This window comes from Macrobrachium nipponense, chromosome 36 (genome assembly GCF_015104395.2).
Source record: "Macrobrachium nipponense isolate FS-2020 chromosome 36, ASM1510439v2, whole genome shotgun sequence".
Classification (NCBI taxonomy): Eukaryota; Metazoa; Arthropoda; class Malacostraca; order Decapoda; family Palaemonidae; genus Macrobrachium; species Macrobrachium nipponense.
In genome coordinates this window covers 21,639,848-21,654,847 of record NC_087220.1, presented here as the reverse complement: position 1 = coordinate 21,654,847, position 15,000 = coordinate 21,639,848, and positions in this window count along the sequence as shown.

Here is a 15,000-nt window from a genome sequence, read left to right as displayed (position 1 = left end):
GTGTGAGGCACCTCTAATGTCTACCAGAAAGTTGCTAGTACATCTTCCAGTATATTTTGCATCTTCCAATCTTGGATGGTCTGGGATGCAGTTTAGATATTTGTCGAGCTTATTCTTAAACACATCTACGCTCACTCCTGTTATATTCCTCAGATGAGCTGGCAACGCATTGAATAGACGCTGCATTATCGATGCTGGTGTGTAGTGGATTAATGTCCTGTGTGCTTTCCTTATTTTTCCTGGTATCTTTTTTATGCACTATTAATCTACCTCTGCTTGCTCTTTCTGATATTTTTAGCTCCATGATGTTTTCGGCTATTCCTTCTATCTGTTTCCATGCCTGAATTATCATGTAGCATTCTCTTCTCCTTTCTAGACTATATAATTTTAAGGACTGTAGTCTTCCCCAGTAGTCAAGGTCCTTAACTTCTTCTATTCTAGCTGTAAAGGACCTTTGTACACTCTCTATTTGTGCAAAATATCTTTTTGATAGTGTGGGTACCATATCATATTGCAATATTCAAGTGGACTACGAACATATGCTTTATAAAGCATAATTATGTGTTCAGCTTTTCTTGTTTTGAAGTGCAGTAACAACATTCCCATTTTTGCTTTACATTTTGCCAATAGAATTGCCATTTCTCATTGCATAACATGTTCCTATTCAACATCACACCAAGGTCTTTAACTGCTTCCTTATTTGTGATTGTCTCATTATTAGGTCCCCTATATGCATATAGCTTTCCTTCTCTGTCTCCATTGTTTATTGATTCAAATTTATCAGAGTTAAATACCATCCTATTTACCTCTGCCCAATTATATACTTTGTTAAGGTCTCTTTGTAGCGCGTTCCTATCCTCATCACAAGTAACTTCTCTACTTATTCTTGTGTCATCGGCGAAACTACTCACTACCAAGTCCTTAACATTACTGAGGATGAGAGAGAGAGAGAGAAGGGCGGTCTCCGAATTTTTTAATTTTCAATCAATATATATGACAAAACTCAAAAGACACAGCCACAGAGAAAGGTGGGTGAATTGTTTCAGTATTTCCACACACACACACACACACACACACACACACACACACACACATATATAGATATATATATATAGATATATATATATAATATAATATTATATTTATATTATTATATATAATATATATGTAGAATATAGATATTTATATATATTATAATATATAAGATACTATATTAATAATATATAGATGTATTAATATATATTAAGATATATATATATATTATAATATATATATATATATAAATTATATAAAATAAACAAATTAGATAATAATAATAATAGAAAATTACTTATCCTGAAATTTATGAAAATAATGTACGTGCCTCCTTTGTTTCTTGATAAGGTACAAGGGAAAGTGACATCACTCTTTTTTAAGTCACATACTTGTTTACCACTATGCTATTTCTCGTAGAAAGAGAGAGAAAAGAAAAGAAAAAAGCCATACCTGAGCATTAGCAGGAGGTACGATTCAGTCCGGCGAGTTTCGAAACATTTTTGTTCATGTGAGGCATTCGAGTCTCAGCACTGATAGGAGTGAGGTCGTGCTAGTTTTGAAGGGTAATTGTTTCCATACTGGGATGATTTGAGAATGCCTGATCAACCTTTAATTACGGTGAATACATGAATTCAGATAAACTGACAAATTGACTCTATGATCTATGGTCTTTATGACCTCTGATGACCTTATTTCTTTTGATAATGTTAGCTCATAGTTTTATTGACTTAACTGCTCCTCAGCCTCTGTCCTTGGGGGATTGCGTTGCCTCTGCTCCCATCCTTATCTCTAATCAGTCTAATGTGCATTGTGGGGGTCGTCGTTTTCTTTCACACAAACCTCTCCTCCGTTATCTCAGCTGTCTTCTAATATCCGTTTCTTATCACGAGCGAAGCGGAGTCATTACTGGAAAAGGGTTCATTTCTGACCGCCCAGCCCTACCTGGTCCGACCTGGCCCGGCCTGACCCCGCTCGACGTGGCCTGGCCCTAATGTTATACAAATGCCAATATCTCCAAATGTATTGAAGATTAAAGACAAATTCTTTCGGCAGATAAAATCTTGTCTTTAAATTTGATCCCAAATGAGATTTATTTTCAGAATATTATAATTATTGTATTATAATTTTCTTTAAGTTGATGGTTTCAACACTAAATACCATAGTTTTCTGGAATACTAAGCTCAGTTAAACTATGCCTTCTCACCCGCTACAAAGAATAATTTCGCATTTTATCGTTTGTCATATCTTTTGCAGTTTGACGCTGGAAGACTATTTGAAATGCAATTAACGATAACGTTTATGTAGCTGACAGTTCCGAGGTACCTATTATAGTTAACCCTTTGAGTGTTTAACTTGAAACCAGCTTGAGTTATCCCTTTTAATGTCCCTAAAAGACTATTTTATGTCACAATCCCCTATATATCTGACTTGAAATTTACATCCAGCCTTAAACGAATCATTGAACATGAGATACCATGCCTTAAAGTCAAACTCATATCCAGCAATACCTGCACAATTGGTTCCTTTTTTAACTATAAAGATCGCCTTTAGCCTTTTATGCGATCCAACGTTATATATAAATTTACATGCCCTGGATGTCCGGGCTCTTACGTCGGATCAACTCGAAGGCTGTTAAGGGTCAGATATTGCTCTCACTTGGGCTTCAGCTTTCGCACTGGTCAGAGAATAAAGCAACCTGAATTTTCCAACATCAGAAATCATGCTTTTAATTGCAAAATTGAAATACAAAAAGAACAGTTTTCCATAATAGACCATGTCAAACATCCTGACCATTTAACCACCCTTGAGTCTTTATATATCAAGGGGCTTGTTCCCTCTCTTAACAGTAACACGTCCTCAGCAACTCTGTACCTGGCATAGTTGAAGTCGTTACTTTTAACTTGTCGTAGTTCATTCCATCTTCTCTCCTCACGATGAACGGTTGGTGTTTAAGCAGTCTCTTTTTAACCTGTTTTTTATTTTTACTTGTTCTTTTATGTAATTTTAAGACTATTTTTAATATATGTGAATTCCTGTTTACACTTTTATTGTTTGTTATTTATAAATGTGTCTTTATCTTTCACAGACTGATGATGCACAGAGAATTTCATGTGCGAAACGTTTCTTAGAAATAAATTGATGTTTTATCGTTGTATCATGGACATCCCCTGGAGGTTTTATATATATATATACATATATATATATATACTATATATATATATATATATATATATATATATATATATATATATATATATATATATATATATATATATATATATATATATATATATATATTGCCACAGTGACCTAACTTCTTGGCATCTTCCTACTATTCGGAATTACTTGTCACCAAAAGCCCTGGCCACAAGTAAGAAATTGAGACGGCTTCGCTGTTCAATTACTTTCAAACTTGTGACTGTGCTTAACAAATTTATTAGCCACAAACCTTCTTCCCTGTCTTTTGCAGTTTTCCCTTAACATGAGAGCTGTTCGATAACCTTTATTCCTATTCACCTTTGTGTCCTCTCTCTCTCTCTCTCTCTCTCTCTCTCTCTCTCTCTATCTGTGATCATCATAGTACCTCGTTGAACACGTAAGTTAAGTGCTCGACTACCGATCTCGAGGTCTGGGTTCAATTCCCAGCTCTGCCAACGCAGAATCAGAGAAGTTAATTTCTTGTGATAGAAATGAATTTGTCGTTGTGGTTAGGATCCCACAATAAGCTGTAGGTCCCGTTACTAAGTATTGCTAAGTAACTAATTGGTTTCTAGTTACGTAAACATATTTAATCCTTCGGCCCAGCCCTATGAGAGCAGTTAATCAACTCAATGGTCCGGTAAAACTAAGATATACTTTTTCAGTAATCATCAATTAACTCTCTCTATATATATATCTATCGCTTTCGATATGCATAAATCAACTTTGATTTCTCTCTCTCTCTCTCTCTCTCTCTCTCTCTCTCTCTCTCTCTCTCTCTCTCTCTCTCGTTTAAATCTCGATTTCCGTTCTATGACTTCCATAATGAAGTTCGATTGGATGACTCTCCCCAATTTGCATATTCATAAACCATCCTCAATCATCTTCTCTAAAGAAAACCGAATAAGATGGAACGAGGAATAAAGAGTTCTTCAGACTGGAATTTAAATACATGTTCAGTCTTCTTTCGTTGTAAAATACTGTATGTGATAAGAAAAACGAAAGTGTTCTATGTGCATATATAATATGTAACTGGGAGTAAATGACTCCGAAACAACAGAATAATAGAAGAAAGGACGGTAGCAGTTTTGATAAGAATATAAGGAGGAGAAGGATATCTGCAGAAACTAGATTGGTTAGGACATTGGTTCTTAATCTTTTAATTACCACGCCCCCTCTAAGAGTTGGTCCTTTCTTTCAGGTCCCCGCTTGCATCTATGAGTAAAATTCCCTCCCAGATTTAAAGGAAAAAAAAATGAGAAAGAGAAGGGGTTTCCAGGGATAGGAAATGGGGTATATAATTACAAAACATTGTCAGCCAAACGAGCCTAACTAGAGTGGTAGATTCTAGGAAAGTAACGTTGTAAGGCAATACTTTTGAATTTTTTTGTATAAACTTCTGAATGTTAGTTTCTCGTTCTTGTTAAGAGAATAGCGAATATAATTAGAGAATTTTTTCCCATTTTTTCCTAGGGCTAGCGACTCCCCTGTAAATTGCTGATGGCCCCTTATGGGGGCGCGCACCCCAGGTTAAGAACCACTGTTTTAGGATTGCTGAGCCAAATCAGTATGGAGGTAAAAATGAGAAGATTGAAATACTAGAAAAATCCTAATGCTTAGTATAATGTGAAGATATGAATTTGTGAAATGGTTAGCGCAAAACGATAAAAGATTCCAGTTACTCAAAGGTTGTTTGACCGCGTGCAGAGAACAGAAGAAGACGAGTTGGGGAAAATACATCTGAAAGTATCACTCATTGCTGTCGCAATACCATGGGACACCAGAGTTGAAGAGAAAGAGAGGGGAAAAAATGGATAAGTATCAAGACCTGAAAATAGAAATAAGAATGATATGGGATATGCCAGTCCGAAGTTGCCCCACCATAATCCATAAGGGAACACTAGGCAACGATCACCCAAAGATCCCTGAAAAGGAATCGAGAAAAACTAGAGGCTGAAGTAGCTCCAGGACTCAAGCAGAAGAGTGTGAACCTAGAAACGGCGCACCTAGTAAGAAAAGTGATGGACTCCTAATGAGGCAGGATGCAACCCAGAACCCCACAATATAGATACCACCCAATCGAATTGGAGGACTGTGATAGAAAAAAAAAATAATAATGATAATAAAAGAGTATTCAATGGTAACAGAGAGAGAGAGAGAGAGAGAGAGAGAGAGAGAGCTCATCTCAAGATATCAGTCTTAGATGTTTGTGCTTCATGCCTGCTGCAGAGATTTTATATTAGCACTATTTTGTCAGCTTCAGTCTCAAATCACCTTGTTCAGCAGTATCCAGTCGATTCCTTTGCTTCATTTACGGCACATAGGCCACATTTTTTGGCACAACTGGGAGAATTCAGTTATTTAGTTTCTGTCTCATCACAAAGCCAGCCATTGCTGCTTTTATATTATTCTAATAAAGTATATATTGTCTCCTCAGCTTGTTCCGAGAGTTCTTCTTGTTGCTGCATCAACTTCTGATAAACCTTCTAACATTGGCTGCATCACCCTTGTTGGAAAATAAATAAGTTTTAAACTAAAAAAATCTCTTTCATAACAGAGGACAATATTTTCACATGATCCAGTCGGCTCACCTTTTTTTTAGCCAATAAAAACTGGTCATAATTCTAGCCATAAATAAATTTAATTTTTTCCTTGAAGCTGTTTATTCAACATATTCAGTTTTTCAAAGAAATCTCCGAAATAACTCACAAATGCTTTACCTTCAACGGTTAGCAGGAGCTTCATTTTATAGCTGATTTCAATGTATCCTCAAGAACGGGAGAAATATTATTCGATGCTAAATTCTCTCTATGAATAACAGTGCACAAGAAACATCTCCGGAGTCTCATTTTTTTCAATTTTGAGCAGCCATTTTTCTTGCCCATCATCAAAGGAGCACCATCTGCTGCCCAAGATGTTATTTACCGTTTGGAACGAAGATTTGCACGAGATCTGTCATATCAGGCTCACATATATCATCAGGAATCATTGTTGAGCTCATTATCTATTATTGTAGATAACATGATATCGGCAGTCATCTACCGCTTTTATCTGAATGGCTGATAAAATTAAAGCTCCACTGAACGTCATAAAATTGAAAATGACGAAAGTAATGACTAGATCTATCCTTTAAAAACTTGACGTAATGTACTTGTAGCCTGAATAGCCGTGTGCAAAGACATAAATGGTTACATATTTACTGCACTGCAACAACCAAATAGGGGCAATGATGTTATCCCATAGATATGCAACAACACACGATGGGAAGAGCAACATTCATGTAAATACAGTGAGATTTTTCAGTCAGCAAACATGGAAGAAAATAATTCTTCATAAAAAAAAAAAAATAAAAACTTTATTCCCATGGTAATAGAAGCAGTCCTAAACGTGCTGTCTTCGTAGGCAGACTGTCTCTCAATCTAAAGAAAACTTTCGTTTTTGTTTTAACAAATAGCCACATATATACAAGTGTAAGAGAAGGACTTATTTCAAAGTATTTTCAGGTATGATGTAGTAGGGTGCAGCATCTAAACATATTCTAGATCAGACTCGTATTGATGGTCTCGGTTATAATAATATTCCTCAAGACATTTCTGCATACACTGATGAACTATTGCTAGATCTCTTGAGTACTTCATGACAGTTGAGGACATTTAGACCTTTGACCTCTAAGTATGACCTTGTTCTTTTTGCCTGAACCTGCACACTGCTTTTATCAGAAAGCCTTATTTTTTTTCAAAAAACAACTCATAGGCCATTACAAAAGGTAAATTCATTTTGACCAGTGACCTTCACTGAAGATCGAACGATTCATTCCTTCAGGATTCTAATCGAAGACTTGCAGATCAATACAGCCACATTTCCTGATATTTTCGTCAGAGTTCTGCTAAAGAACAGAGAACAAACAGTAATGGGCAGAAAATTCTAATCAAAAGCATAACCTTGTTAGAAGGTAATAATATATAAAGAACAAACAAGCTATTCATTTTGTTTCGGTGGAAAAAGAATTTCGTAAAATTCCCTTTTCCTATACTGCTCACAATGTTCTGTATAGGGTATCAAGCAATGCCTGGAAATTTCCTTGTATTCCTTTTAGAAAGGCTTCCGATTATGTAGAATTAAAGATACTCTAGGCTTAATTTAATTTTTTTCTGAGAATTTAAAGTAGGCAATATCTCTCTCTATAAAGAAAGAAAAGGGTTCTCACTTTCCCATTACCATAATAGACGTTTTCTTCACAAAATCGTACATTTTACGTCTTTGTTCCATTTCGGCCAAAAACATTAGCATTTTTCTTTTCACAACTTGAAAGGAAAACTTAAGCTGTCCATTATCTTGTCCGCTTTTTACAAGAAAACAAAGACCGAATCCTAGAATAAATGGAATCTTGCAGGGGAGATGGATCTTTTAAAGGATATTATGCGTAAAACCTACAGAAGAATTATTTCAGTCGTTAATGTTCATTTAGAGGTAATTTTAGAGCAGTACAGTTAAGTGCAGAAGTTTACTCCTACAGCTTCTCAATTAGGAATTAAACTGGGTAAGAGAGCGGAAATTATTTTATGTTTTAATAATCAACATTACTTGCAAATGCATAGCGATCATATAGGTTATGCTGTTTATTGTATCTAGGCAGCATTTTCCGTTTTAAACGGATGACTCCAGAAGATATCAGCATTCTGGTTCAGCGCCATGCCTCCTTCACTCGAGATTTGATTCGCCACGGTCGACTGATTTATAGATGTTAATCCGCTATTTACGTCAAACAAAGGAGCATTGACCATTTGGATACGATTATACAAATCTCAAAATGCGTGTCCCATTTATAATCTCTCTCTCTCTCTCTCTCTCTCTCTCTCTCTCTCTCTCTCTCTCTCTTTTGAGGAATTCTACGATGAAAAGTTAAAGACCGGAGAGAAACCATGTACGTAATAGCCCCGGGTGGGGGAAAATAAAATTTATTTCTTCTACCGCCATGTTGTGACTTTTTTTTTTAGGGAGTGGCAGAAGATGGGAAGCGTTTTCTTGATCCCTAAAATCTTTCTCTCTCAAAGGCGTTTAGTGTCAGTTCCTTTTCGTTCTCCAGTCTCCCATATTTTTTCCTCGTGAATTAACTGTACTCCCCTGTCTCGTTTATTCATGGTGAAACGTTAAGCAGCAGTCGAAATGGTCCAGAGTCTGTGATATAGAAACCAGTTTGCTCTAAAACAGCTGATTAAAGAGTCACGTAAATCTTGTGAATTAACCATGTGTGTGTGTGTGTGTGTGTGAGAGAGAGAGAAAGAGAGAGAGAGGGGGGGGTGGGGGGGGGGGGGAGGGGGGATACGGGGAATGCCAGGAATGCTACGAATACTTGATATGAGAGAATTAATTTGAGTGTGTATAAGAAATGACACTATTTAAGTACATAAAATACTAGAAAAAAATTTCTAGCCTGGAAAGGAAATTAGGATTGAATAAACAAAAGCATTTTCTGTTATTTTCATGAGAAAAACTGAAAATGGTAGATTGTACGTGATGACAGATAACACTGACTACAATCACTGTGGGTTGAAAGACATTGGGTAAGAGACACTAGAAATGTGTTGGCTCAAAGATCGTGTGGGTGGAATTAAGACTGAAAGGATAAGATATAAGAGTAAATATATATTGCGAAAGAAAACGGGAAGAATAAGATTAAAAATGAAAAGGCTTTAGGAAAAATCTGAAGGCGTTTCTCTATGGGTCAGAAAAAAAGATAGTAAACGGGGGGTTGTGACCAATATCACTGCTAAAAAAAAATTAGGCATAGTTTTGGTGAATCTGAAATGCTGAAATGATTGAGAACAAAGGATGAAGTCCAGTAGAAGTATTCTCAAATTAGTTTAATTGAGAATATAAGATTCAGATAAAGAATATACATCTTATATATATATATATATATATATATATATATATATATATATATATATATATATATATATATATATATATATATATATATAATATATATATGTATGTATATATATATAATATATATATATATATATATATATATATATATATATATATATATATATATATATATATATATATATATACTATATATAATATATATATATATATATATATATATATATATATAGATATATATATATATATATATATATATATCTATAATTATATTTACTTTGTAAAAATAAAACTGGGTAGGAAAATAATTTGTCAGATAATATGTTAGTACAGACTAAGGTTAAGCTGACTGAAGTAGCAAAAAAAAAAAAAAAAAGTCTAAATTAACCTAACACTACATATGAAAAACGTCTTGTGTTTAAAATGTTGAACTTGTGTGGACAAGCAGTGTCTGGTGTAAGAGGTCTCTGTTAAAAATGAATTATTCAGAAAGAGTACTTGAGCTAATCATTAATCTTGTATATAGGAGAGAGAGAGAGAGAGAGTGGTAGATGTTAGATGTGAATGATAAACATCAAACTTAAATAAACATATTGTTGGGGTCTTGAATGCAAACATACAACAGCTGAAAGGACTGTCAATAGAAGAACAGTTTTAAAACTAAGAAGAGAGAGTTAAAAAGTTTTTATCAAACGAAGAATTCCATGAGCTTGAGAGAGAGAGAAATCTGCATTTGGGACCTCAAGAAAGATGGTGGGTATACAGCAGTGTAGAGGAAAGTCACTTGCAAGTTAGTATTGAAAATATTTTGTTTTTTGCAATGATTAAAGTTCACGTTAGCGATGTACACAGGAGGTGACAGGTTCTATGTAAAAGGTGGCCTTACACTAGGATCCATTATGTCTCCATGGCTGTGTGGATTGGACAGAAGTGAGAAAAAGAACTCCGTTAGACAAGGATGAGAAGTTCCTGATATTTGTGGATGATCATTTGGTAATGTGTTTAAAAAAATCAGGAAAAAATAGGAAAAGTATTAGGTTATATATAAGAGAAGGATGTGGAATGTGAAAATTAGAAGACATAGTTCATTAAGGGCATTACAGAAAATTAATGAAGATGGAGCAGTGAACATTAACGTGTATAGCATGGTTGAAAATGATGCCTTGCCACACACCATATTACTATAAATGTAACGCGTGAATCGAGGAGGAGAGGAAGGGGAAACACTACAAGAGGCGAGGGAAGTATGAACTAAACCAAACAATCACTGGATGTGTTCAAGTAATTTAATGGAGTGAGATTCATGCCAGAGTTACGATGATATTCTTTTCCGGAAGTTAAGTCACTACATCTCTCTCTGTTATTTGATAGACTATATCATTAATGCCTTTTGAATAAATTTCCACAAACGATCACTTGCATATCCTTTATTGTAATACCCAATATGTAAGAGAGATAACTGTAGAACAAATCTTTTTTACAAAAAACATATGGCTTTTTCAGGTTATGTTAAATGGTGATATATTCTGATTTTCTTTTACTGAAACATAAAAAGATATTTTTTTTCCTTTTAAATATTGCACATTTTCCTATCGTTTCTGACACCACTTTGCTGGATAATAAGTGAACATATCACAAATGTTGCCATCCAGACTAGACGGTCATTTGAACTTTAAATCATAAGAAAGCGGAATATCAAAACTCATTGACAGAGTCAATGAAAGTGTAAACAATATTCATCTCTGTAAAAGAAGTTTAAATTATTTATTTGGCATAGAAAAAACAACACATGAAAAAATAGCACATGACATACTCAAAATGAGATTAAACTTTAGTGCAAGGTTCGTATGCGCATGATAGTCGTTTCTTCTCGTTTCCTTACATAGTTTATTCCAACGAATTCGTTTACCGAGATGCGCAGCGGTAAATATCAAAGCAAAAAGCTTGTTGTTTCAACAACAACAGGAAGACGTCCATCTAAGGTCTTCCAACATCAAAGGAACCAAGCGGTAAATCAGAAGATCCTCTCAAGTACAATATCCTCAGTGGTCTGGACAGACAGGCAGATGTTAAATGCCCAAGTGCAAAAGGGTTTCTTCGGAAGACAGCTATATACTATATGGTGGAATATAGGAACAACAGATGACGAGATGCAGTTTGATACCGTTTTCAGGCTGCGTTTACACCAACAGAGTTGAGTCGAGTCAAGTCTAGACGAGTCAAGACGATTCATGACTCTTCTTGAATCGCCACATTAATTCAAATGGGAGAGTTCACAACAAGCGAGTCGAGTCGTGGCGGGTCGAGGCGAGTCAAGGCAATTCAGAGTCAGTGACTCGGAGGACCCAAATTTTTATCTCTCACGGGGAGTCCGCTGAGAGATATGCTATATACACACCGAGATCATCAGTGCATTTATTTGCTTTGCTGTGTTTACAACCAAAAATAAAGAATGTATTACTATCGTCACATCCAGAAATATAAGCTTATTTATCTATATGTATTCATAGCTGCAAGAAGTAGTGGATGTCTATCATATTTTTTTTTTATTTTCTTCCCTACCAGTAATAAAAGATGTCTATTTATTTATTTTTTCTATTAAGCCCTGCATGAAACACTAGGTCTACTACTTACAGGCTATAGTGTTTCGCTTTCTTATGCAGGTGCAGTTAACTGCTCCAATAACATTTTCAATTATTCAGTTGTTATTCTGAAGAGGCCATAACATTTCTCTGAATTGTTTACCAAGTCTGGGAATAGATGTCCGAAGCTTCCAAACGCTGACCTTTTAGCATTAAATAATCTCATGAATCTTTAACCTTTGATTGACGCCTACGCCCACTCCTCCTCCGCCTCAGCCACAGCAACACCAATATTTCAGCGAGAGTGTTTGCGTTCATCTATTCTAGTTCCTGTTGAGCTTGATTCTGACTTTCTGACTCAGTCAGTGGGAACGGCGCCGATTCAAAATCACTCGATTTTTGTGATTCGTTCTTACTGGGCACGACAATCGCCATCTTCAATTCAAGATTTAAACGCAGCCCTAGGCACTCGGTTTGATTGGCTACCTAAGTTAAGGTCAATTACCACCAAACCTTAACAATGTAGTATTTAAGCCCTAACCGTTAATCACGAACTGGAAACGACTATATAAGAATTACGTATGCGTTTTGACAGAGAAAATGAATGTGAATCATTTCAATAATATAACTTTGCAGGTAATACAACAATCGTTTCTTGCCCTATCATTGTACAATTTTCAACTTTCTTCCCCGTATATGGTGGACCTAGTGGAAATGAAGCCTGGAACGTCGACAACGATGAACTGATCGCTATGTCAGATCAGAGAACGTCCGGCCGTCATGAAAGCAGACTGGTCTTGCGATAGTTAATACGACTGTCATATCAAATATCTTTGTCAAAATAGAAAGGAAAACAGAGACGATTTTTTGTGTCAGTTCTGAATAATCTTGACAGGCGCACCAGTTTCCGTGGGTCACATCCACTCACTCTCGGGATAGCAGCGAAAATTTGATCCTAATCCTGATAGGCTAAATCTGGCTCAGGGGAGGATGTCAAAATGAATTTCTAGAAGTTTGTTCATGTTAATACTAAGCCTTGATGAGATAAGTACTCGCATTACTCCACGTTGGAATAAGACAAAGACAAGTGTTATGAGAAGGGAGTTGTATGAAGAGCAAGAGGGAAAATAGGATAGCTAAAGGGAGTGAATATATAAAGTGGTAATTAGAACATAGAATAGGGTGGTACATGAAGATTAATCTGCCTTATACATTACACATCAAAGTAAAATTTCACATTTGCAACGTAAACGCATTTGACAAGCTCACTTTGTTCCTGCATTATTTGCATTATACAAAACTAATGGTTAGTCGAGAAAATATGCATTTAATAATCTAATAAATCCTTGTAGGGTAATGACTGATGAAAGCGTTGCCTTGCCGTGAAATATAAGCTTTAATTAACTTTTTTTATTGATTTTTACTGCTCTTTATGATATCATCTAGGACGATCTTTCTGTGAGTACGAAGACGCGATGCATATTGTGTTATAAAAGAGAGACATACTAGAAACTTCGATAATCTCTACTGAAGCAACAATAATTATGGACGATAAAATTTCATCATAAAGGCAAATAAAGTTACAATTATCGGATAAAAATTCAGTAATCGAGATGAATTCTACTTTTCAGTTTTCTGTAAAAGAGAACTATTGAGAAGGTTTTGTCTATCCTTCCACACTTTTTCTGTCCAACATCAGATCTTAAACAATACTGAGGGCAGAGGGCTGAAAACTGGTATGTTGATCATCCACCCACCTATCATCAAGCTTACCAGATTGCAGCCCTCTAGCCTCAGTAGTTTTTATTTGATATAATGTTAAGCTTACCCATAATCTTGCGTCTGGCACCACTAATGGGGCTAACAACACCACCTAGCCGTGACTGAAAGTTTCGTGACCCGTGGCTGAGAGTTTTATACAGCATTATACGCTGCACAGAAAACTTAATCCCACAAAAGAAACTTCGGCGCATTTTTGTATTGCAATTTGTTATTCTGAGAAATGAAACAATAAGTAAAATGAGTAATTTCTTTGATGACATTTTATTAAACCATTTAGATATTCTTTCTCTCCCTATTTCTCTCTCTCTCTGCTTCTACTTGCCTATGTGTGCGTATGTGTGTATGTTGATAAAATACAGAAAATTACTTTAGGAATTATTGCCAATAGACAGCCAGCCTATTTTTCCTCCAGTCTAGAGAACTTGACCTATGACGCCCCCTTTGCTTTTAATGCAAGAGCTGCCATTATTGTTTTCTTATGTATTCTCCAGTCAAAATTAAGTAATCTCTCTTGATGACAAATTGCCATACTCGTCTAAAGCCACGCGTTACAAACTATGTTCTCGGTTGCTGTGTTGGAGATAGGTTGATTAGGATTATAATTTATGTAACGAACCTGAAGTCAAAGGAAAAATGTACAGCGATGTCAAAATAAACTTTTATCTAGCTTAGTTTGTTCCATATGAATAAGGATCATCTTATGAATAATAATAATAGTAACAATAATAATAATAATAATTTAAAAAATACAATATACTGTCCCCAGTGCCACAGAAACACTATTCATTCAAACGCCTCTACTGTATATCCAGTTGTGAAACAACGATAAATCTGTAGAAAACAACGTTTGGATTTAAACATTTCAGAGATTAAATACAAAGGCACAGTTTTTCAAACTTTAGTCGTGGAAAAACTTGGCGTTATTGATCCATTTTCGTGTTATTTATTTCTAAAAATTGAGTGACCTATACTTTATTATTCTCATCGCAACAGTTTTGGTTTCCTCTTTCCCTTTGCCTAAGTAGCATTTGTTATCCTCCTGATTGCTGCCTCACACGCTAGTGGTCGGTCACAAGTAAAACAAGATTGATACCTTTGGGCATTCTTCTATAATTCAGGGTATTTGAAATCAGGTCCCTATCCTTCAATTAGATTCCATTGAGGTTTCAAGTAAAAGGATCTGTTAAAATCAATTTTATAGGTGAAGGCGAAAATCTAAAGAATTAAATGAAGTACTTTTACCAAAACTTTATCTATAGAAGAAAAGTTCGTAACCTGGGAGGGGCTTGATAAGTGAAAAACCCTTATATTTGTTTATGGTCGAATATCGTCATATCTTGTAGATATAGTGTCACAATTACTAATAAATCATGAAACTATTTAGATACGTCTAGATAAGGTGTTACCTATCTTTAAGAATGTTTTTGTGAATTCGTGGATTCGCAGAATGAACGATAAACAAGCTAAGAGTTGAATACTGTATATAACTGTTTCCCATACTTCCTGTTGC